General features: G+C 39.8%; 1 long non-coding RNA gene across 4 annotated transcripts in view; it reads left to right on the top strand.

The window, feature by feature from the left end:
- The window catches only part of LOC102153023, a 55655-nt gene that overhangs the window by 15608 nt on the left and 13672 nt on the right, over nucleotides 1-26375 (top strand). The window lies entirely within an intron of this gene.

The raw sequence follows: 26375 nt of genomic DNA, 5'->3' as shown, positions 1-26375 counted from the left end.
ACCCTAACTCTGGGATGACTCCAGCCAAATTAACATTATTTTTAGGAGCCCTTGAATAGATCTGACCTGTTCTGGTCATCAGAGCCAATTTGGAGAGGTGGCTCCATTCCACAAAGATCCCAGGGAGCATGACTCATTTGGCCAAAGATTTAGGAACTCCAAGAAATGGTCTCATCAGCCACCCAAATAAATTAATCACAACAAGTCCTTGTAGCCACCTAACATCTGTTCTGGGACAACATGAGGTTACAACTGCGGAAAAGAATCAAAATGAAGAATTGGTGATTGGTGTTGAGGGACCAAGGGGAGAGTGAAATTTTCCCACAAGATTTACCTTTGTTGTTACCAAGAATTTATCTCATTGGGTTCTGTCCATTTCATCCTGTTCTGTTGCAGGATGATGTATACATTGCCATCTTGATAGTCAGAACTCTATCTTCCTTTTCCCCTTTTCCCATGCCTCCCTTGAAGCGGGGAAGCAAACAACCAAGACACAAAGGAACGAAGCCAAATACTACAAAACATTAATGGAATATTTGCTCCAGATGAGATTTTTAAAGAGGCACTTTAAATGCAGCAAAGACCTAAGCACTCACATCAATGTTCCTGTAGGCAGAAAATAAAATCTACAAATAAAGTTTTAGTGGAAGGTGTATCACTTTATTTTATTAGTATTCATATTCCAAACTCATATATGCAATTGTGGAGGACTTCATGAGACAGTTTGCTCTTGGGAAACAGACAACAACCCCAGACCAGCCTAATAAACATCCAAAATATCATCCATGCCTGGCGCAGGTGTTCTCCAGTTGCCACCTGTGCTAATGTTTAGTGGGCTAGAGCTCCGGGCACCATCATAATTTGTGCTCTGGCTTTGCATCCCACATGCCACTGCAACGAAATGGCCCAATTTGTCCTGCCTCTGCATTGGAGGGGACAGGGTCTCCAGGATCTCCTAGCAATATACCTGTCTTCCAGTTTACTATATTTATAGTCAGAATGACAGACACTCCTCTTAGCCTCCCTGACTGTTCAAGGACAGGTTAACTCTGAAGAAAGGTGCTTGAAGGTTTCCTGGAAGCTCCGCTGTTTTGATTTGGCCTCTGACTCAGAGTCGAGCACAGGTGAAGGCTTCAAGCCTAGAATCCAGCACCGTTCCCCTAGTGGGGTACAAGATGGGGAGTCGATGTACATACCCTGTCCAGAACCAGGAGAGTTTTAGTTTTTTGATAAACTGGCCTGGTCCTAGAGAGGATCTGTTGGGCTATCGGAAATGCTGGTGCTTTGCTACTTAAAAAGAATGAATTTCCTTGCAGTTTCATTTGACCTTCACAAGGACATTCCCACTTTGACCCCAAAGCATCGAGAAGTGACTTTTTCACTTTACAGGCACTTTTAATCTCATTCCAATGTTTCTCTCCTCATTCCACAGCCACCCTAACGATGAACTGAGAATCATTATGAATTCCCAGGGGAAGTACCTCCACATTTTAATTCCTTATGGTCATGTGGTGGGAAGCCCAGCTGAAGAGAACTTTCAGATTAAAGACAAGGAAGAAACCTGAGGAAAAACCAAGGATTTCAACAGACCTCATTTGGTTGGGAAGGAATCCTAAAGATGCCCCAGAGGGAGCTACCCAAACTGTAGCCTGGCAACCTGGGGAAGTATCTGACCCAGATATGTAGGGTTTGGCTTAATCTTCAGATTCTGGTTGCTTAATTCCCAGACTATTTGTTGTCAATGCTGCACGATCAATTGGCCTAAAGAGATAAGGGACCTGTTTAGATTAACATCAGAAAGAAAAAAAAAAAAAGCACATTCTCTGATGGAAGTATCAGTTTTTCTCAGCTAATGGGCAAGGAAAGTAAAGCCAAGAAGAGGTGCTGGATGATTCCATCCCATTTCACCTAACTGGACAAACCTCTGGACTGTGGGAATGAGGAGGAAGTGATCTTATGTGAAGAGGGTACTATGCACTCAGGAGGCACTGCAAGAAGAGGGCCTAACCCTGGCCTCATTACAGGCCAGAGAACTATCTAGCCTCAAGGAGAAGGATAACAGAGTGGTTCAGAGCTGAGGCTTTCAAGATAGAATTTCTGGAGTCACATCTCACACTGCCACTCTTATCTTGCTCAAGGGCCTTAACCTCTTGGTGCCTCAGTTTCCTCTTCTGTAAAATGGAACTAATAAGGCTAATGTGTAGATCAAACAGGTAACAGTGTTTAGAACCATGCTTGGCATAGAGTTATTATCACATGGTCACTACTGCTGTATTTGATGTGTTAGGCTACTAACCAGATTTCGTTTATCCAGACTCCTGACTGTTTATTGTTCCTGGACCCAACCCCAGATCTGCAGAATCAGAATCTCTGTGGGAGAAACCTAGGAATTTGTGTTTTAATAAATGTCTCAGGCAAATCTGGAAAACATAAATGTCTCAGGCAAATCTGCTGAGAAAATTCCTCTTCTGGACCCTGGACCCAATTTAGGATGGTTTCAATCCACTTGCTTCCCACTTTGCCTCTCCTCAGCTACCCTGCTCCCCCTCCCCCACCTGGACACGTCTTCTTCATGACCATGAGGTGTTCTGTTTTCTCATCCTTGCGTGAGGAAGTGCTTTCTCCTCCAAGTGCACATGAATTTCCTTGCTGTGCTCTGCTAGCTCCACTGCCTGGAAGGCTCTTTCTTGCCCTCCCATTGCTGAGCACTCCCATTGCTGAACACACTGTATGCATTAGGCATTTTTCCCTCGCAGAGGCCTTCTCCGCATCTTCTTGTCCAGCAGAATTTCTCACGCAGAGCTAGATGGTTGTCTTCTCCCTAGACCTGTCTCCTGGTTCACCTGCAATCCTCTTTAAAGGGCAATTGGAGTTCAGTCATGAGAAACTAAGATGCCATGACCCCCGTGTCACCAGCTGGTGTCTCCTCACCAGGGACAGTGGGGTGTGGATAAGGAGATGATCTAGTCTCTCAGGAGACAGCCCCTGCAGCTGCTCTCACACTCACTAGTACTGGTCATACCTCACACGCCAAAACCATGGCCCCTCCACACCCTGTTCAAGCCCTTTCCCTGGTGTTTGGCCCGGTTCCCTGGAACTGCTCTGTGGCCCCTTTGCTTTCTCCACCATCGTTGCCTACACAGGATGTGGGTCCCCTTCCCACTGTCTTTGCTCCAAGCTTGAAACAAGCCAGTGTAACCAGCACCTTGGGCTGGTCTGCTCCAATCTGGACTGCTGAGCACAGCTCTCCACTCCAGGCCCTGTGGCCTTGCTGCCAGTAGGGGAGATTCTGTAAGTCCTTTGAGCCTGTGGTGATAAGGAGGTCAGAGAGGAGGCCTGGGGCCAAGCCCCAAAGGGCAGACTTCTCTGGAGACTCGGGAACTGGCCAAGTGGGAGGCGAGGGGCAGACATTCCTGGTGTTTCTGTTGCTGTCTTTGCCACACCCTGGGGCTCACCACATATCCTCTAGGTCTGTTGTTTGACCTGCTTTGTTAGCAGATCCCATCTCCTCCACCCCAGCCCTTCTTTTGCTCTGTCCTTTGCCACAGAGGGGGCAGGGGTTGGAGAAGCTGTGGGAGAAGGGAGGGAAGGGATGCACTGTGACTTTAGTGCTGGTGCAGGGAAGCTCCCAAGGCTTGGGACCATGGCTGAGGAAGGTTCTCTGTCCTCCCATGTGGTCATTTCTCCAAGGACAGAGAGAGAGAACAGTGAGAAGACAGAGATGGTGTTATACTCCAGGACTATTTATTACCTCCTTTTTGTACAGATTCTGTTCCTTCTCCAATAGTCAAAGATGACTTTTTGTAAGAACAGATACATGGCTTATACTTTAATTTATTCTTTCATTTAGCAAGTATTCACTGAGAACATACTCTGTCTGGGTCCTTAGGGTAAAGGTGCTGGGAAGAAGTCTGGGAGGTGCTGTAGATGAGACAAGCCTATAGTGCAGTGCCTGGGGTTGAATAGGCCTTAAAAATGGCTTTTAAGTAAAATCAGGCAACTCTGATATAAGGAGATTTTTTAAAATAAATTTTATTTATTTATTCATGAGAGATACACAGAGAGAGGCAGAGACATAGGCAGAGAGAGAAGCAGGCTCCGTGCAGGGAGCCTGATGTGGGACTTGATCCTGGGACTTCCGGGATCACACCCTAGGTTGAATGCAGATGGTCAACCTCTGAGCCACCCAGGGGTCCCTGATATAAGGAGATATAAGGGCCACACAGGTGCTCTAAACAAAATATACAAGGGTCAGAAAATCTTTGCTGCAGTGCCTGAGGGTGGTGTCAAGGTAGAGGTAACACTTGGGTTGACCTTAAAGAACAGGTGAGCATTTGTAACCATGCAGGTGTGGTGAGCACTGTCGACCCGAGTATATGTAGGGAGATGGGAAAGTTCTGGAATACTTGGGCAGTGGGTAAAGTTTAGTTTGGCTAGAGCCCAGGGTTTCTTAAGGAGAATAGTGAAAATCCTAGGAAAGTTGGCCAAGACAAGTCTGTGCAATGCTCATGGAACAAGACGAGAAGTTTTTACTTGATTTGGTCAGATACATAAGCACTGGAGGCTATCCTCCAATAGACAGATGAGTGAACATGACAAATTGTGCTTTAAAGAAGAAGAGTCTTCCTTTCAGGCCAGGAAGATCATCAACATAACAGTGTATGAAGGCAGGAGCAGTGGCAGTATGAATAGAAATGAAAAGATGAGATTTAGAGAGTGGTCCTGAGGGAGACTGAGCAGGATTTGGCAATGCTGTGGGGATCGAAGAGAAGAGAGTGACGTATCAGGAAGCAGTTGTGTGCTTCTATGTACTGATCCCCATTGGCTGGGAAGCTTCTCAGTTCAATAATCACAAACATTGATTAGTGCTACTCTCTTATCTTGTGCGAGACAAGCAATACAGGAACAGCAAAGGTGACCAGACACAGTCTTTGCCCCAACTAGAGAAGAGACTTAGAGGAGAACCCAGGCCAAAACTTCTATTCCCTTTGGAGAGAATCAGAGATGATTGAACGTTGTATTTACTATCATCCACGAGTATGAATGAGAGGGAAAGGGACTTGGATTTCCCAGGAACACCATGGGTAGTTTAATGATTTAATGATTTTGTTTGGCTTTGTTTCATCAAGAGCTATTTCTTTTGACTCTAACATGGGGTATGTGTTGAGTCACAAAGGTGAGTAACAGATTGTCTCCCTTCCCCTCTCCCAGCTCTAGGGGATGCTCAGAGGAGTCTGAAAAGAATGGCAGGGCTAGGTAAAGAAGAGGACACATTTCAGTGGTCTGGGATTGAAAGGCAAGGAGGGCACAGGAGCTGAGGGCAGTCTTTCTGCAAGAGGAGGCATTTAAGCCAGATGTTGGATGGGGTAGGATTTCAATAGGCAGACATTGGAGAAGTGAGAGTGGCGTTCTTGGTGAGAAAAAAGGAGAGCAAAGGTGAGGAGACAGAGATGATAGGACATGTTTAGGGCCTGCTACACTGTCTTGTTTGAAAGATGTATAGGCAGGGGCGACTCATTGACTCAGAAGGTCAAGCCTCTGACTCTTGATTTCAGCTCAGGTCATGATCTCAGGGTCCTGGGATCCACTTCCCCCCACCCCATGTTGGGATCTGAGGCAGGGGTACACTCAGCTGGGAATCTGCTGAAGATTCCCTTTCTGCCCCTCTCTGCCCCTCAAATAAATAAATAAATACATCTTTAAAAAATGATGTATCAAAAAAAAAAAAAAACAACGATGTATCTTTAAAAAGCATATGTATATGTTCTGTAAACAGAACGCCATCCTGTTTAAAGCTAAAGTTTTGTTTTGTTTTGTTCATGAAGTTAAGAATAACAGTTGGTAAACCAGCTAAGTGGGCTAGAAGTCGTGGTTTAGTTGTTTCCAGTTATACAATGTTCTGGGTTTCTGATTGGGCCTAGGAGACATCCTTGTTTGTTAACAACTGTCAAGAGTTATTTGATTAGGTTATTTCTCTACTCAAGCCCAGAAGTGACTTTTGGCAATAACGTATCCTTGGTACAGAGACTTCCATTACTCACTATCCAAAGGAGTGGAAATCATGCTTGCTTTCCTTTTATGGGGTCTCTTTATGGACAATGAAATGTGTATGTGACAGGACATAGAGGTCAATACATGGAAATCACCACATTTCACAATCATATTCCTGAAAACCCAAATGCTCCATGCCAGAAGTAGGCTGAAATTAGTCTTTTGCACTTTTCTTACTTCATCCTTTTGGATCTTCCTTTGCTCTCAGAGTTGTTGATTCATCAAAGAGCAACTAGAAATATTATGACAACAGTGTCTTTTTTCATGCTCAATAAGAGGACAAGAAGGACCACCCAAGGGTAAGAGAAACAATTAACCAACTTAATTATCAGCAATAAATTGTCAGTAATTCTTAGCTATTCTTTTGGTAACACTATGTGCTAGCATGCTTAAAGTAAATACAAGAATGGATTTTTTTTCTTTTTGGCAAGGCATAGTAGAGGGATGGTGGTTAGGGTTGGGGAATTGCTTGCCAAAACAGAAAGGATTCTAATAAACACATGAGATTCAAATCCTAAACATGTCTTTGAGTTTGAAGTGTTGAAGTTGGTATCTGATTGTGTACTGCTTTCCTAGGGCTGATTACCAAATGGTCACCAACTACATGGCTTAAGAACAACAGAAATGTATTTTCTCCCAGTTTTGGAGACCAAAGGTTCAAAATCAAGGTGATTTCAGAGTCACATTCCCTCTGAGGTGTTGCAGGGAGAACCCTTCCTTCCCTCTCCCAGCTTCTGGAGCCTCCAGGTGTTCCTTAGTTTGACGCTACATCACTCTGCCTCCCAGCTTCATGTGATTTTCTTTGTGCATCTCCATATCTGAAGCCTCCCCCTGCCTTTCTCTTAAGAGGGATACCTCTCATTGGATTTAGAACCCACATGAATCAAGGATAATCTCTGAGATCCTTGGCATAATTCCACCTGCAAAGACTCTTTCCCCAAATATGGTCAATTTACAGGTTCCAGGGATGAAGGCATAGACATATCTTTTGGGGGCCATCAGTGTATGACACTGAAGATGCATTCTTTGGTGGCATAAGGATGTCCTCCTGGATGTTCAACTAGTTTTTGTTGATTACTCATCCTTAGGACAGCAGAAGATTGAATTTAGTGCAAGGAGATTATGGTGAGTCCAAGAAATCTGCACTTGGGACAAGAGGAGTTATGTAGTTTACTGGACAGAGATTATAAATTCATTTTACTAATCACAGTATATTTTGGAAATTTATCAACAACTTTCTTGATAAATTCCAATGCTGGGAATTAGAGATCTCCAAAGAGAGTCAACCACATGGTACATTTTGTTGTTCATAACACACTTTCTTGTTTTTTTTTTTCTCTCTTTATTTGTTTTAAAGATTTTATTTATTTATTCACGAGAAACACAGAGAGAGGCAGAGGCAGAGACATAGGCAGAGGGAGAAGCAGGCTCCCTGTGGGGAACCTGATGTGGGACTCGATCCCAAGACCCCGGGATCACAACCTGAGCCAAAGGCAGAAGCTCAACCACTGAGCCACCCAGATGCTCTTCCCCTTTCTCTTGAAAATAGAAATCTTTGAATTGATCCAGTTGGGCATTTGAAACTCTGAAATGTTATGGAATAAAAAAGTACATTTTAAAGCAAGTCTCCCTAATATAAATAGAAGACAACCCAGCAAATAATACACATTGAAGATTTTTTCAAGAATGTTTTTGATGGCACCCCTTTGGGGTCAGAGTTCCTTATTTTTCATCTGGGAATAGTAAGACATAGAGAAGCCAGGGCCACAAATGCAAACTTAGCTCCCTAAATAATACATGCAGAATCCCTTTTCTCTTCCAGTAGCTGAGAAACACAGCCACCCACATATTCCTGCTCCTCTCCCCCGGTGCTTTGGGTTGGTAGTAGGAAATTGCTGGGAGAGCACTGACTCACCGGAAATGCTCTCTTTTTTCTAGAGTAAACAACAAGAATGAAATTGTGTCAGCACCATTTACCAATTTTATTTTTAATTGGATTCTACGCCTTTGATCACTGAAGGGGAAATAGTGAATGAGGGCCGGCACAAGCTTAAGGACCGGCATTATTACCTTGTATGTTCGTTTAGACCATTTCCCACCATCCACCTGAGATGCAGTTATTTATTAGCATAATATGCTTACGGATCTATCTGCAGGGCTTAAAGATGGAAATTGAAACTCTGTGATGATTTAGCTGAAAGTTACTGGAGCATTCATAAAGCTGTCAGAATTACAAGAGAAACCACATTAAGAAAACGCCAGCACTAGTTGCTATTAAATGGATATTCAAACATCGTCAGCACTGTTATCCACAGAGGGCTGGTCTAATTTATAAGCTCCTGTACAAGGGGATAATGGTAGCTGCAGGTTCAAAGGAAAGTGGATCATAGGAATGACATTAGGAAGAATGATCACATGTTTTAAAACATAAATCAGGACACAGGACAAAGGACTTTCCCCCGATTCATTAATATATTTACATCTTTAAAAAGTATTCTCACTAATAAATCACATTTATAGAAAACAATGAAATGAATTGAAAAGGCACAAATTCAACTTTTATTCATTCAACAAATACTTATTGAGTGCCATTTGTATGCCAGGCATGATTTTAGGTAGTGGATATGATGCAGACTAAACAAAGTGCTGACCATAGATAGTAGTCCATTGTTTTATCAACAGAGGTTTATTGAAGGCTGCTACACACCAGGCATGTGCTATGGTTGATATTCTGTTGATTTACAATCATATACATTTGAGATCCTATATACTCTTGGGAAATGAAATGTTACTGAGTCTCTGAGCCTAAGAATTCCCGGGAGTAGCTAGGTGTCTCCCATGAGTCTGCTGATCACTCTTGAGCATAGCCTGCTGCTCTGTTGGCTAAGCTAGAGTTCTGTAGACTCAGTCTCCATGTACAGAGTCGCAGTACTGAGCCAAAATTTTGTTTCCATTTTCACGGCTGCCTCTACGTTTACAGCCTCAATGCTGGTGGAGCCAGAGATCTGGATGTGATGTTGGTGTCCCTGGAATGGAGCCCTGTGTTCTGAGATGGCGACCTGTCATGACTTGTCATGTGAATGAACTCTTCCTCCAGCACACTGAGCTCGGGTTGCTTGTGCCCCAGGAGTTACAGTGTTTAGCCAGCCAGTTCTGTCAATTCTTCCCAAGCAGAGGTTCCTTTGCCATCTTGCATCCAACTCACACATCTGTACCCTCTCCTAGCCCCATAAATCTAAAGATGTTAGTGCGTGTAACTTCCACTCCTTATGGGCCTCTGAGACCTGCCACGCCAAGGCATCTGGTTACACACATGCATCTTTGAAAACAAGATAGTCTGGGAAAATCTAGAGCAGGTGGCCTTAGATATATAGCCTCTAGGTACAGACTGAATGACCCAGAGTTCAAGGTAGAAAAGCCAGTATTTTATGGAAATGGGCAGTTAAGAAAAGATGACCCAGGAGTCAATTACAAAGGCAAAAAACAAATTTGAGTATGAGCCGTACACCCAGAAATGAAATTGAAGTTAAGGTGCAATAATTAGAAACATGGGAATCTGCATCAGAAATCAAATTAAATTGGCAAAGAACTTAACGATGTACCCCCAGATCTTCACAGGGAGAAATTATTACTTAGGCCTATTCTACTATTAAAGATGTGGTCATTGAGCTTCTGACCCGATGCAGACTCTGCATTAGGCAGTGGGGACAGAAGGATGAACGAGTTCTTTTCCTTGCCTTTAAGAAGCTTAGAGTCGAAGACAAGGGTCGGAAAGTACAGCCCTTGGGACAAATCCAATGCACTTCCCGTTTTTGCACGGTCTGTGAGCTAACAATGGCTGTTGCATTTTAAATGGTTGGGAAGTGGGAATCAAGAGACTAATGTTTCCTGATATGTGAAAATTGCATGAGTTCAAATTTCAAGGTGTGTAAATTAAGTGCTTTTGGACCATGGCCATGCTCATTCGTTCATGTGTTGTGTCTGGCTGCTTTCCTGCTACAGTGTCAGAATTGAGTACTTGCCACGGATTGTATGAGCCACAAAGCCTGAAATGTTTACCCACTCCTGATCTAGGAGATGGGGCAGAGGGAACAGCACAGACATAAGCACATGATTAGGGGAGAATATGAAGGTAAAGATGACCCCAAGGGTATTTCTGGAGCATTGAAGAGAGCATTACAAAAGAGGCATAATTTTCAGTTTATTTCAGTTTACTAGGACACATGTATAATTACCCAGAGAATTTTAGATACTTTTTTTTTTTTTTTTTTTTGCTGTTATATAAACAAGGAGCCAAAGAAACAAACAAAAAAAAGAAACTTGTGACTGTATTTCCAGCTTAACTCTTCTGGTTATTTTTTTTTTACTTACTTATTAGTAATAATATTTTAGCTTTCTTTTAATAACATTTTATACACACAGGTATTAATATTGCTTTATTACCAGTTGTCTTATATGTATTATTAAAACATTAGTTGTTCAGGATATCCTGCATCGGATGGAGTTTTTTTTTTTTTTTTTTTTAAAGATTCTTTAATTTTTAAGTAGTCTGAAGGCTGTGGTCTGGAGCAACTTGGCAAGGCTAGGTCTCTGCATGTGGTTTAAAGGGCAAGTCTCCCCCAAAGGCTTGAGAGAGGGGTGTGCTCTGAGACACTCCCTTTTATTGGATCGGGCTTCCTGGGACAGGAAGTGGGGAACCTGGATGTCAGCAGGTACCAATGGTGGCAGCTGCACATGGCTGACCTCAGGGGCATTTTTAAATAGAATCTCTTCCATATCTGACCTGGGGGAGCTGAGCAGAAAAAGACAGATATGGGACTTTGTTTCTCATTTTATATTTTTATCTTTGGCTTCCTCTGGTGAAAGTATAAACTCACGCTGTAAATGAACAAGTGGTCAGAAGTCCACACTGACTCACGGAGAGGCAACATGGCACTAGTTGTGGGGTTAGGATGTCTGGATTTGAATACTGGCCCTGCCACTCAGCAGTTTTGTGACTCTGGGAAATTTACTTAGCTTCTAGACATTAGCGCTTGTTAAATGGGGAAAGTACTAGCAGCTATCCAACAGGGTCATTGTAGATTAAATAAATTAATGCATGAAAAACATTGGAAACAATGCCCGGCATGCAGAAGAGTCCTCCACATTTGCCGTGATGACAATGATGATTAATATTAATTTGCTCTCTTGGAAATTACCTATTTGGGGTCCACCCTAAACATTGTTTTTAGGCTCTTAACATATTTCGCCACACTCCATCTTCGGAGCGGGAATCCTTCCCTCTGTCTCTCTTTTTCCTGAGGTCCTCCCCTGAATTCTGGCCTCTTCCATTGTCTTTTTGTCTTACTTCAGTCTTTTAAATCCTGACTGTAGCAATCTAGCAAATATGCCCAGGCACTAACTTTTATTATCCTTGTGAGGGAAGCCTAGTGGAGTGATTAAACGCTCTATCGCAATACCATTGATGATCGAGTTTCTGTTTTAGAGCATCAGTCATTTCTTCTGCAGCAGAAATGGTGACCACTACATATTTGTTGGATTGTATTGAATTCTATTCTTGCTCTGACAGTGATGAAGATCCTATTCTTAAAAATTTATTGCTGCATTAAATTAGCCTAGAGCTTAAGAACTGGACAGGTATCCATTGATTTACATTTAACTACCCGATACTTTCTGCTTGAACGTTTTGCTCTGGAAAAGAGAGTTTGGAATTTCTGTGTCCCGATTTATACAAGGGATGTATTATGATTCTTCAAGCAGATCATCCTTATCCACAATTTTCTGGAACTCTTGCTTTAAGCATATGCTTACTGGGCTCCTTATTCATTCCCAGCTGATTTGTTATTGGCTCAGCTTCCTCCCTTTCCTTGCACTCAGCTGCTCATCTCTGAGTTTCAGAGATGCTTGCAAAGGACTGATTTAGGATTTAACAGAGGGAGAGCGAGTGTTTTAGTTATCTGTGTCTGTATACCACACTGCCCTCGAACTTAGCAGTTTGAGACAATGAACATCTACAATCTCACAGTTTCAGTGGGTCAGGAAGCTGGGAGTGGCTTGGTTGGGTTATTATGGTTCAAGATTTCTCACGACGTAGCAATCGAGGTGTCAGTCAGGGTTGCAGTCTTCTGAGACTTGATTGGGTTGGAGGATCCACTTCCAAAACTGTGAGCATAGCTATTTTCTGGGGCCTTCATTTCCTTGCCAGGTTGGCTTCTCTTGCAGGGCTGCCTACACACAACAGTAACTGGCTCCTCCAGAGAGTGAGCCATGTGAATGAGTAAGAGTGTCCAAAATGGAAGCCAGAGCTTTTATAATCTAGTAGTAGAGATGGCATGTTATTATTTTTTGTATAGTATTGGACATGCAGATCAACACTCGTACCATGTGGGTATAGACTACAAAAGAGTGTGGATAACCAAATGTGGGTTCCTTGGGGATCATCTTGGAGGATCAGTCCCATATTCTACCCTCTGGTTCCTAATGATTCACATCATTCCCACATGCAATATACATTCATTCCTGCACAGGTTGCCCCAGAGTATCTCACTGAAGCACTAGCTTGAAATCCAGAATTTTCTTATCTATATCAGCTCCAGCAGAAGAAGGGGCTCTTCAGGTGTAGCTCCTTAAATGCAACTTCTCAAGTACAGTTCCTCTTCATTTATGAAACTAACTCCCCACACCTGACATACAGTGGGGGAGCAGGCATAGGATAATGGTGATAGACATTTCTGTTCAAAAAGAGGGAGAATGAAAGGCACACAAAAAGTTACTAGTATTTTAGAAATAGCAATCTGGAAACCAACTAGTTAAATGCCTGACTTTGATCAACTATTGAAGCCTGGGAATAATTCTCCATGGCTCTCAGCTCTGCCTTCTGGGCTTTTGGTTCCTCCCAATGAAATCATCTTTCTCTTTTTTTTTAAATAAATTTTTAAAAAATATTTTATTTATTTATTCATGAGAGAAAAACAGAGAGAGGTAGAGACATAGGCAGACTCCATGTGGGAAGCCTGATGTGGGACTCGATCCCAGGACCCCAGGATCACACCCTAAGCTGAAGGCAGATGCTCAACCACTGAGCCACTGAGCCACCCAGCCATCCCCCCCTTTTTTTTGCCATCCCTTTTTTAAATACAATTTTAATGTTAGAATAGTTTCAGATTTCTACAAACTTGTATGTTACTTAGCTTCTCCAGGCCTCAGTCTCCTCATCTTGCTTTCTTTGTTTCAAATGCCCTCTGGTATTTTCACCCACTTGCTTCTCCAGACTAGAAAACTCATTCTTAATTTTTACTCCTCTTCTCCAGTGTGCATTCCAGACTGCCCAACCCAAGGTCAATGCACGTTTGGTTCTCCTGACATGTGTTTCTTCCGCATCCTGTTATGCACATGAATGCAGTGTATTAGAATTATTTATTTTCTTGTCTCTTGTCTTTGTTTCTTAGCACATTGAAGGCTAGAATCCAAGCCAGTGTCTAAAAGAGAGAGGTGCTTAAATATTTCCTGAATAAATTGAATACATTAAAGAATTATTTTTTTAAAAATAAAAATACAGAGCAAGTGTATAGATTCATGTAACTACCATTAACAATCAGGATACAAAACAATTTCATTACTACATGAAATGTCTTGCTATCCTTTCCTTTACCCCTAAACCCTGGCAATCACTAGTCTATTCTCCACTCCAAGGTTTTGCCTTTTCCTGAATGTCAAATACATGGAATTACAGTATGCAACCTTCTGAGAAATGATTTCTTTATTCATGCAAGCCTTTGAGAGTCATCTAAACTGTTATGTATTTCAATAATTTATGACTGCAGTGTTTATACTGCTGAGTAGTAACCCACTGTATGGATATACCACAGTTTGTTCATCCATTCACCTATTGAAAAACATTTGGGTTGGTTTCATTTTTCAGTCATTATGAATAAACTTTCCTATGAACATGTTTTTGTGTTAATTCAGATTCTCATTTCTTTAGGCTAGATATCTTGGGATAGTATTTCTGGGTCATATGATAAATATATGCTTAACTTTATAAGGAACAGCAAATTGTTTTCCAGAGTAGCCACATCATTTTACATTCCCACTAGTAATGTATCAGAGTTCGGTTGCTGTGAATCTTTTCCAGAACCTAGTAGTATCAGTATTTATTTTTTTGGGGGGGTCCATTTTAATAGATATGTAATGGTATCTCATATGGTTTTAATTTGTTTTTCCCTAATGGTTAATAATGTTGAATAAATTTCCATGTGCTTATTTGTCATCTATATGTTCTCTTTGTTGAAGTGTCTGTTCAGTTCTTTTCCCCATTATAAAAATCGTATTTATATTCCTACTGCAGAGTTTTGAGAGTTCTTTATATGTTCTGGGTACAAGTTTCTTGTTAGTTATATATTATAATTTTTTTCCAATCTGTAGCTTGTCCTTTAATTATCTTAACAATATTATTTTAATGAGGTGCAATTTATCTTTTTCATTTTTTAGTGGCTAGTGCTTTTGGAGTCATATCCATGAACTTTTGCCTAAAGATTTTCTCCTATTTTCTTCTAAACTTTATACTTATTACATTTATATCTGTGATACGTTTTGAGTTCTTTTTTAAAGCTTTTATTTATTTATTTGACAGAGAGAGAAAATGAGAGAGAATGTGAGTGAGAATAAGCTGAGGGAGCTGCAGAGGAGAGGGAGAAGCAGATTCCTTGCTGAGCAGGGAGCCAGACATGGGGCTTGATCCCAGGACCATGGGATCATGACCTGAGCCGAAGGCAGATGCTTAACTGACTGAGCCATCCTGGGGCCCCATTTTGAGTTATTTTTGTATAAGATGTGAAAGATATGTCAAAATCAATTTTTCACATAATGATGTCTAATTGTTCTAAAGCCAAGTGTTGGACAGACCAAGCTTTCCCTATTGAATTACCTTTGCATCTTTCTCAGAGGTAAATTGATCATATTTCTGGGTCTCTACTCTCTTTAGTTTATTTTAATGTCTAGCTATCCAGAAATACCATACTGTTCTGACTACTGTAGATTTATATTAAGTCTTATAATTACATAGTATGATTTATCCACATTTACTCTTTCTTTTTTCTTCAAAATGGACTATTCTAGCTCCTTTGACTTTTCAAATAAACTTGAGAATCAGTTTGTCCATATCTAACAAAAATCTTGGATTTGATTGCTATTGCATTAAATCCATGGAACAATTTGAATCTTTGAATACATTAAAACAGTATGTTTCTCCATTTATTTAGGTCTTTCAAAATTTATTTCATCAACATTTTGTAGTTTTTAGCTTACATGTGCTGCACATGTCTTATTATATTTCTACATAACTCCATTTTTAGGAGGATTTATTGAAAATGGTATTTTTACAGATTTTCATTCCCAATTATTGTTCATTGTCAGACTTCTGTGTGTAATTTTGTATACTGAGATTTTGCTAATTTCATTTTTAGTTCTGGGAGTAATTTTTTATTTTTTTTACTTTATTTATTTTTTTGTATATTTTTTAAATTGGAGTTCGATTTGCCAACATACAGTGTAACACCCAGTGCTCATCCCATCAAGTGCCCCCCTTAGTGCCTGTCACCCAGTTGCCCCAACCCCCCACCCACCTCCCCTTCTACTACCCCTGTTCATTTCCCAGAGTTAGGTGTCTCTCATGTTCTGTCACCCTCTCTGTTATTTCCCACTCAGTTATTTTTTAAATAGATATCTTGTGATTTTCTATATAGACAAATGTGATCTATTTAAAAGTACACTTTATTTTTTCCTTTTCCATCTGTGTGCCTTTTTATTTTTCTTGCCTTGTTGCATTGGCTAGGATTTCCAACATCTATATTTATGAAGGAGACTGATCTACAGTTTTCTTGGGTACTATTTTTGGTATTTAGTATCTTTGGTTTTGATTTTGGCTGGTCTCACAAAATGAATTGGGAAGTATTCCCTTCTTATCTATTTTCTATTAAAGATTGTGTAGAATTTGCTTTCTAGCTTCCTTCAATGTTTGGTAGAATTCTCCAATGAAACCATCTGGGCCTGGAGATTTCCTTTTCTGAAGGTTTTACAAATTAATAAATTTCTTTAATAGCTAAAGAATTCTTTGGATTATCTATTTCATCTTAAATGAATTTTGGTAGTTGGTGTTTTGTAAAGGAATTAATATACTTAACCTGACTAAGTTGTTGAATTAGTTGTGTGCACATAGTTGTTTGCATAGCTATGGGGGTATGATAAGCTCTTCCTGCTTTCATTCCTGATATTGGTAATTAATATCTTCTTTCTTTTTTCTTTGTTAGTCTGGCTGAAGACTTATCAATTTTCTTTATTTTTTTCAAGGAACCAGATTTTAGTTTATTGATTTTCTCTTTCCAATTTCATTAGTTTTCTTCTATTTCTATTAGGCTTGACTTGAGTTTATTTTTCTTCTCTTTTTACTTTCTTAAGGTGAGATCTTAGACCTTTTATTTAAAACCTCTTTCTTTTCTAATATAAACATTGATTTTCTTTTCTAATATAAATATCCCTGTAAGCACTTTATTAGCTACATCCCAAACATTTTGATATGTTGTATTTTAATTTTTGTTCAGTTCAAATATTTTCTAATTTTCTCTGAGACTTCCTTTTTTGACTCAGATTAATTAGAAGTATGTTGCTTAATAGCCAAGTATTTGAAGACTTTCTAATTATGGTTCTGTTATTGATTTTTATTTTAATTCCATTGAAGTCAGAGAAAATACTCTGTTGGGTTTTGATTTTTTAAAAAAATTTGTTAAGGTTTGTTTTATGATCTAGGATATGATTTACCTTGGTGAATCTGTCATATGCACTTGCAAATAATTTGTATCCTGCTCTTGTTGGATAGAGTGTTCTATGAATGTCAGTTCGGTCAAGTTGGTTGATAATGTTGTTCAGTTGTTCTACATTCTTGCTGGTTTTTTACCTACCTGTTCTATTGAGTACTGAGAGAACAGTGTGAAATTTCCAACTATATCTGTGGATTTGTCCATTTTTCCTTTCACTTCTATTTCTTTTTGCTTCATGTAATTTAAAGTTCTATTGTTAGATGCAATATATGTTAAAGATATGGCTGTCGAAATCAGCCAAAACAACGAAACAAAAAATGACTAGGATGAATTTTAGATACACAATGAATAGTTTGTTGGTATAAATATATCCTAAGTAACATTTGTATTTTATCTGGCAACTCTAATTCAGGATTGTTATGTCTTCTTGATGAATTGGCCTTTTATTAATTTGTAATGTCTCTCTTTATCCTTGCTAATTTTCCTTGCTCTGACATCTACTTTGATATTAAAAGTGATTCTAGTTTTTTTTCCCCTTAGCTTTTTTTTTTATTATTAGTATTTTCATCTTCTAAGCACATCAAATAGAGACAGGCATTGTCAGATTTAAAAATAAGAATAGCAACACCAGTAACCATGTGCTACCTACTAGGAACTCATTTTAAATATAATGATATTGATTATATTATGTGTCAAGTAGTATACCAAATGCAATTCTATTTAGGTAGACAAAAACACCAGAGTTATCACTTTCAGAAGAGGAAACTGCAGTTTGAAAATGATATAGTTATTGCTTCAGGTCATACAGCTACTAAATAATGGAATCAGAATTTAAAGCTTAGCCTAACTCCAAAGTTCATGTCTTAAGTACTAGATTGTTCTTTCTGGTTACCTTGCCTGTAAAGCAAATTTTTGCTTTGTTTTGTTTTGTTTTTGGTTAAGGACCAGGTGAATATTTTAGGCTCTGCAGGTCATGTAGTTTCTTTTGCAACCATCCAACTCTGCCTACAGTCCAAAAGCAGCCACTGATAATCTCTAAATAAAAAAGTGTGCTTGTGTTCTGATAAAACTTTATTTAAAAGACAGGTGATAGATTAGATTTGACCTGTGGGCTTCTGTTTGCCAATTCCTGCTTCTAGGTTATGGGTGGATTTTTCTGTTCTTGTCTCCTGTGGGCTATATTTCCTGGTTCTTGATTTATGAGTTCATTCCAGGTCATCATAACTAGTGATAAAGCTTAATTCACATTTCAGGCAGTCATGTGTCATATGACCTATTCCCTTACCTAAGATCTATTTCTCTTATAAGGAACATTAACTTCTTTCTTCTTTCTTTCTTTCTTCTCTCTCTCTCTCTCTCTCTCTCTTTTTTTTTTTTTTTTTTTTTTTTTTTTTGGCTTAGCAGGTCCTATTATAAATGCAGGATTCAGAGGCAAAAGAATAGGAACAGTGATATACAAGGCTCTGTCTAGGAGAACAAGGAGAGAGAGAGATGTTAAACACACACAATCTGCCTTCACTATGCAGCCTGGTTGCTGAATCTAGTCCAAGTATACATGTAATTCCAGTCTACTACATCCTTGAAAGAATCATTTAGTTTCTTCTTGTATGCCTCTAGGGTTATGGGACTCTCAATCCCTAAAGATAGTCCTTCCTGTATCTTCCTTGGGGATGGAATAAGTAGATTGCCCTTAGTTCTTGGAAATGTTGTGTAAATAATGAACTGAAATGTGTCTCTGTGTGATTTGTTTCCATTGTTTGAGTCTTACCCTTTGAAGTCACACAAAATGAATGTAATTTCTTCAACAAGGCAGTCTGGGATTGTAAATTTATTTTCTACTAGAGGAAGGAAAAATACTAGATCTCACAGTAGGGTCAATAGCAAGCACAAAATGCTTAAAAATAAACTTAAAAAAATTCCAGGATTTATGTGTAGAAAATTTCACACATTTTTGAAAATATAAGAAAAATGGAAACAAATGGAGAAAAACACAATGAGAAGACAATACTATACAATGAGAAGACAATACTATAAAAATGCTGATTATTACCAAATTAATCATTAGATATAATATAATTCTTATTCAAACCCCAACAGCTTTAGCTTTTAGCAGGGAATATTTTGAATTAGGACTTGACTGAGCCTGAGTTTAGCATGGGAGTGCTTGCGGACTGAGGAAAGATGGGGTATGGGGTGGAAGAAGCAGGGCTGAATAGTGGGAAAACCTGGTCTGCAAAAGAGTATCAAGCTTCCTCTCCCCATGGGGAGCATGGCACTAGTTTGAATCTTTAGTTATACCAAGTTGGGGTTCCCCTAGCTCCCAATCAGTCAGTTATCACATGCTTCAAGAAGGAGGCCGGATCACAGGTGTGGTGTTTTTCTTTAGCTGAGTGCTCACAGCTGAGGACCATCTCTTGAGCACTCTCAGCAGTTGGGAGAATAATCCTCTCTACCTGAAGAAGGATCTGGTGGCTCATCACAACATCTACCCTGTGAAGAAAATTGGACAAAACTTCTGTCAGTAAAGTTCATCTAAAATATGGGGGAAATCTTGCCCCATGAGATAGTATACTATGAAGCTACCCACAATCATTAAGAGTAGATTATTGGCATAGGCAAAGAGAGACCAATCAGTGAAACAGAAATGCAAGAGCAGAACAAGAACCAGACTTTTGCATATGTAGGAACTTAGTACATAACACATGTGATCCTTCAATCTAGTAGGGAATGAATGATCATTCAATAAACAGTATTGAAATTAAAATGAAGTCAGCTTCCCTATCTCATACCTTATACTAAAGCTAATTTTAGGTGGATTAAAATCCAACTTAATACAGAAAAGAAAACTTAATAGTGCTAGAAAAAAATGTAACAACGGGAGTAGAGGATTTCCCGAGGATGATCTCAAGATCAGAATCTGTAAGAGAAAAAATATTAACATCAAATAAGATTAACAGTGTACAATGGCAACAAACTTACTGTAATAAAGATTTATTTTATTTTAGAGAGAGTGAGTATGTGCACATGAGGGGAGAGGCAGAGAGAAAGGGTGAGAGAGAATCCCAAGTAGACTCTGTGCTGACATGGAGCTGGATGCAGAACTCGATCTCACAACCCTGAGATCATGACGTAAGTCATAATCAAGAGTCCAATGCTTAACTGACTGAACCATCCAAATACTCTGGCAACAAATTTACTGTAATTCATGTATCTAAAATTGATCAAAAGCTTATTATGTACCAGACACTGTTATCAGGACTTGATATGATTTGCCATCTAACCCTATAATTAAGGTACTGTTATGTTTCTTATTTTAGAGTTGAGGAAACTGAGGACTACAGAGACATTTACCTGGTTTACATAACCAGGATGTGGAAAAGCCATGATTTGAACCCGGTTTGTTCAAACTCCCCATTCTTTAAACAAATGTGGAAGACAGTGACAACCTAGGAAAAGTGTCATCAATGACAAAAGGTCATTATCCCTACTTGAAAAAGGTCTGTTACAAATTGAAGCTGAATTTGTCATTATTCCAATAGAACATTTAAAAACCCAAAGTAAAGAAGAAAAATAACGAGCAGTAGATAGGTGAGAAGAGCTCCAACTTTAAAGTCTCACCAGTGAAGAAGAAATGAAAATTTCAAATAAGGAGAAAGCATTTTTCCTCTGACCCATAAGCCAAGAGTGAAAAAAGCTATAACCTGAAAGTCCCGGTGGTGTAGTGGTTTAGCGCCGCCTGCAGCCCAGGGCGTGATCCTGGAGACCCAGGATCGAGTCCCACGTCAGGCATGGTGCCTGCATGGTGCCTGCTTCTCCCTCTGCCTGTGTCTCTCTCTCTCTCTCTCTCTAGCTGTGTCTCTATGAATAAATAAATAAAATCTTAAAAAAAAAAAAAAAAGCTACGTCCTGGAGTGACAAGTATATGGGGAAATGGCCATTGCCATATAGCTAGTGAGAATATTGAGCAGTATAAATTTTCCAGAGCTGTTTTGCAATATTTACCAAAAGCTTTGATTCAACATGGTCACCAATAGTTATTTAGTTTAAGAAGATACGTAAATATATATTAATATATGTTAATAATATATTAATTAATAACATACATTATTCTGGTGCTGTAATGATAATAAGAGTTAATTTTTAAGAACAGAATATATTTCCACTATACTCTACTCTCATTAACGATGTCAATGCATATCTGAATTAACCTAGAAAATTGTTTAGTTTTTTATTGAGTGAAAAAAAGGTATGTATAGTGTCACATTTTGTAAATAGAGCTATAGGTATAATTATCTGGATGGCTATATCTAGAATCTTAGCAATACTTACCTTTAGATGGTGAGATTATGGACAATTTTTCCTCTTTTTATTAATCCTTATATTCTTATTTTCTACCATAAATGTTTGCATCTTGTGTAAAAAATATAAATTTTGTTGATGTCAAAGTTTTGAGTAGATGTTCTTTAATCTGAAGCCTTTTTGGAAATAGCAGTCACATTCCTAGCTGGCATTAAAAATATCTGTAAAATGTGTTTCGCCTGGTTTCATTTTTTTGGTTTCAATTTGGGTCAGTTTTTAAAATTTCAACTTCGATCTTTTTTTTTTTTTTTTTGGCCTGGGTTCTCTGTGTATGTTTGCTCCCAGTACCTAGAAAACTTGCCTTTTCATTTGGTAAGTAAAGCAGTCAGAACAAAGCCACCAATGTAATTTGAGTAGGTGTGGATCAGAATGAATCAGGCTGCAGGAAATGATTTGGGACTGTTTTTCAAGATCTTTGCTTTTTTTTCAGTCTTTTGTATTCAGGGAAGATTGAAAGCCCATGTGGGAGAGAAAGGCTTTCAGATTCTCAGGTTTTTAAAATACAGGTCTCCAAGGCCTTCGACTGAGCTTCCTAGGCATGACAGGAACAGAATTTGGTGCAAAAAGCAAGCAAATCGCCTTGGCGAAGATATTATCCCTTGGTCCCTCCCAGCTCCCCAAGTGTCCTGGGCTTTCTCTGCTCTCTTCCTCTGTCAAACATCTCTCTGCCTTTTCTCTACTTCTCATCCTCCCAGCTCCCTAAACTGCCAGTGTCCTTGAATTTGAACTTCTTCCCAAAGAGAGAAGAATAGCCTAGGGAAATAAGAAGAGGAAACGAGTTTATTTTCCAGTTCTCAGGGGCTACCTTTAGTAAGAAGGCTCGAGGACTGTGCCAAGCAGTGTATGAGTATTGCTGTTTTGTTTACTTTTATATATATGCATTGCCCTTCCACCTACCCCCTCCCTAAAACTGTCTGCACACCCTGCTCATCCCTACAGAATTCCTGACTGGGGAGCCATGTAACAAAGGGAAGGAAGAATGAGATACAAGCACTATGCTATCATGGACACTGGGGGGCAAAGGAGGGTGGGAGATGGTCTGAACAGAATAGGCTGTGGTATAGCAAAATACCTACAGATATTTCTGCTCATTTCAAATTCGTTTGTTTGTTCTTTCATTTATTTGCCCACGCTCAAACATAAACTGTAGTGGCAGACGCTGTACCAGGCCAATTGGATAGACAGATAAACCTACTTCCAACCTCAAGTAGTTCAGTTAGAGACAAGATTGCTAATTATGGATGCTCATCAGAATCACTTGTAAGAATGCAGATTTCTGGGCACCATCCAAGACCTTCTGAATCAAATTGCCAGGGAAGTTTCAGAAATTGTAATTGCATCAAATTTCCCAGATAGTTCTGTGTAGTCAGTACTGGTCTGAAGACCAATGTTAGGAAACAACTGGTAATAGCTTCATGATTTACAAAAGAAAAAAATAATTAGGAACCAAATCACGGTGCAAATGCCAGGCCAGCCAGCTTCTTCTCTCTCCTTTCCTTCCCACTATGCTTCCCTTTAGGAACACCAAAGTCGAGGATAATTTTTCAGCTTTCTATTGCTGTGTAACAAATGGCACCCAAGCTAAGTGACTTAGAAAAGCAAACAACAACTGGTTGTTTTTCACAATTCTGTGGGACTGGGATCAGCTAGGTGGTTCTTCTGTTCTACATGATCAGATTGAGGTCACTTACACGGCTGCATTCAGGTACGGTCTCTAGTGAGGCTGAAATGTCCAGGATGGTCTCTCGTCCTCTATGAGTTGCTCTCCATGTGATCTCTCCTAATTCAGTAATCCAGCCCAATTCTCTCTACTATCTTTGTAGCCAACTCAAAAAAAAAAAAAAAAAAAAAAAAAAAAAGCTGATGCTGACAGTTTGTTTAAGGCTTGGGCTTGAAATCCCAGAAAATTACTTCTGCTGTATTCCATGCATTCTATTGGGCAAAATGAGACACTGGGCCAGCCCAGATTCAAGTGAAAAGAGAAGTAAACTCACCTCTCACTGAAAGGAAGAGGAAAGAATTTGTGGTCATCTTTAATCTACCATACAGTTTTTAAAAAGTATGCTGCTTTATTAGGTCCACATACCCACAGACTTCACAGATGACTTCAGGCTAGGGGTTACAGATATGGTTCTAGAAATCAGTCAACTTAGACCAAGACCTTGGCTAGTTGTATAAGTGGTCATAAATGAACAATAAACTTTAATAGGGTCAGGCTGTAAATACAAGATGGGTCACTCCATTGTGACTACATAAAAAAAGAGCTAAAGGTAAATAATGAACAAACAAGGCATGAGACTGTAATCTAGTGTTTTTGCCAAAAAGGAAAAGCACAATATCAGATATACTTAGAAATTCTAAAGAATATTAAAGCCGTGACTAGAATATCATATCCAGTTTTGGTTCTTATAATTAGGAGCCAGAGTTGTTCAGGTTAGAAATAGAATTGATTTTTTTCTTTCTCCATTATGTTCTGGAGCCAGGACTTGATTAGGGAATCCAGGATAGCCTATACTGCAGGAAATGAGGAGTTTGGATTTGGATGGGGGGAGAAGGAGACAATTGAATGGCAGGCCATCATCCACCTGTTGACTCTCTAGAGCCAGGACTTAGGGTATCAATTAGGCCATGTCGTTTTCTGTTTCACCATCCTTTGGCTATTCAGGTTACGCAGAGTAAAGCCTAGGTCTGTGCAAGAGCCAGCAAGGCCCCACCTGGTCTGGCCTCTCTAACTAATTTCATCTTCTACAAATATTTTCCCTTTTCACTTTACTCCCATCACAGTAGCCTTTCTGCTGCTGGTTAGAGATGCCAGCACACACCTGCCTCCAGCCCCTTGCACTCATTCCTCTCTTTACCTGGGATGCTCCTCTGTAGATCTGCATGGCTCATCCCTCACTTCCCCCAGGTCTCAGCCTATATTCAAGCCATTACCCCATATAAAGTGGTAACCCCCACTTTCATACTCCCTATTGCCATCTATCCCTATCACACTGCTTTGCTTTTCTCCCTGCACTTCTAGCATTGGGTATACATTTATTTTCTTGTTTATATGTTTGTTGTCTCTCTTCCCTCACCAGTATGCTAGCTTCAGGAAAGCAGCAGCACGGCTTTGTCTCCTTCATACCTCTAGTGGCACCAGCAGTCCCTCGCACCTTCTAGGTACTCAGGAAGAGTTTCTTGAATAAATAAATGGACCTCCTTGTGAGCCTTGGGTAACTGAATACAACACTGAGATCATAGCACCCTGAGTGCTTGTTGAATTGACCTGTTGGCCAGTATGTTGCAGAGTCAATGGGCCAGGAGACTGGAGTTAAGTCCCTGCTTTGCCTCTAACTTCTTTGTGACTTTGGGCAAATGTTTATCCTTTCCATGTCTCAACAGGCATATCCTCTACAAAACTCAACATTTAAAGGAATCTTAGGTGGGAAAGTGTTTTGGAAAGAAGATTACCAATGGTCTTGTATTATTCTTTGAGGGTCTTGCCTGTTGCTCAAGGCAAGAGAATTGCAGCCTATGCTTTCAGTTCAAATCTTTGTATCCTGCTTATGGGGAGGGACATTATTGACCTAGCCAATTGCTAATGTGTGAGAAAGTAAGAATAATGGAATTTCAGAGGGCAAGTGGGGGCTCACCAGGTGGGTAGAGATGGCATTATCCAGGAACTGGGAGACGTGGGGTTTTTCACTGTTGAGGTTGGTTAGAATGCATGTCAGGAAGGGTCAAGGGTTTAACAGAGTTTTGAATCCCTTTCCTCATAGAAATGGTTATTTTTAAAAATGCTAATTGATATAGCAAGAACATGGTCTTAGATGTCAAATTACCTAGATTCGAATTCTATTACCACTTGTTAAGTGTGAGACCTAATATTTTAAAATCCTAGTTTCACCTTCTGTAAAATGGGCATTTTAGAAATTATTATTACCTTGCCAGGCCATTATGAAGATTAGATGAAATATTCCATGCAAAGTGGCTGGAACATATGTATGTTTGCAATTATTATTATTAATACTACTACTACTATTACTACTACTACTACTACTATTATCAGGAACAGTAGTAGAGTAGTAATGGTAGACTCATATTTATCTACCTTAAATCCTGTCTCATTTTCTATTCAGTGAAATGAGATACCAATCTGTATCAAAAGGCTGCTGTGAAACCAAATGATGGTGTATGTCAAAGAACTTTGTAAATGTGAAAGCTTTATCCAGATGTGAGTTATTATTAAATGTTAAGATTCAGCTACTATCATGAGCCCCAGGGCCCAGCTCCATTTCCCCTTCCCCATGGGCCCCAGGGCCCAGCTCCATTTCCCCTTCCCCATGGGACACATACAATGTACCCTCTACCTTGCTTTTGGCCCCACAGTCTCCAGTTCCTCCAGTTGCTGGGTCAGATCATCCTCCAGAACCAAAGGGACCAAGAACCTCAGCTCCAGATGCAGGGTAAACACAGGCCTCACTCTTGTCAAGTCTCTGCAAAGGACCCTGGAGGCCATGACGGGAGGACATACTCTAAAAGCTACCACTGCGGACCCATCTGAGGGTTGTCAAAACTGTCAACAGGAAGGTTGTCAAGTTTCTCTCCCTGAGGTTTTTAAAAATAAGAGTCTTGCCTGAAGATGGAGCCTTAATTATATGACCTCTCAAGATCACATCTCATTAAGATTCCATGTCACTTCCTGAGTTTGTATAGCCTCTCTTTTGAGAGTAAGGCCCTTCAGTAATTAAACATCTGAAGGAACTGGGCATTCATTATCTGAGCATTAATTCTGAAGACAGATCAGGGGATTCTGCAATTTCAACTCATTTTGGTAAATGGTCATTTGATTATTATCCAGCTGATGGAATTAGAAAGAGATCTTTGAACTCCATCTTTGTTCACATCCCTGTTCTTAGGGTTTCTCTGTGTAAAGGTCTTTGATTAACTGGCTATAAGGATGCTCTGTTGGATTTCCTTTGTAGACATGCCAGTCCCCTCTGTGATATAGGGAGCTCCTTTGGGGCCAGAAACCCATCTTGTCCTTGTGTGTCTCTTGCTGCCTGTCACTACACAGGATCTAAATATTACAAAGTAAATATTTTGTTTTGTTTTTAATAAACAAATGAATACAATTTCAGGGGAACTGTCAATTGATCATGACCAAAC

This window comes from Canis lupus, chromosome 30 (assembly GCF_011100685.1).
Source record: "Canis lupus familiaris isolate Mischka breed German Shepherd chromosome 30, alternate assembly UU_Cfam_GSD_1.0, whole genome shotgun sequence".
Lineage (NCBI taxonomy): Eukaryota > Metazoa > Chordata > Mammalia > Carnivora > Canidae > Canis > Canis lupus.
This window is presented reverse-complemented; position numbering and strand designations above follow the sequence as displayed.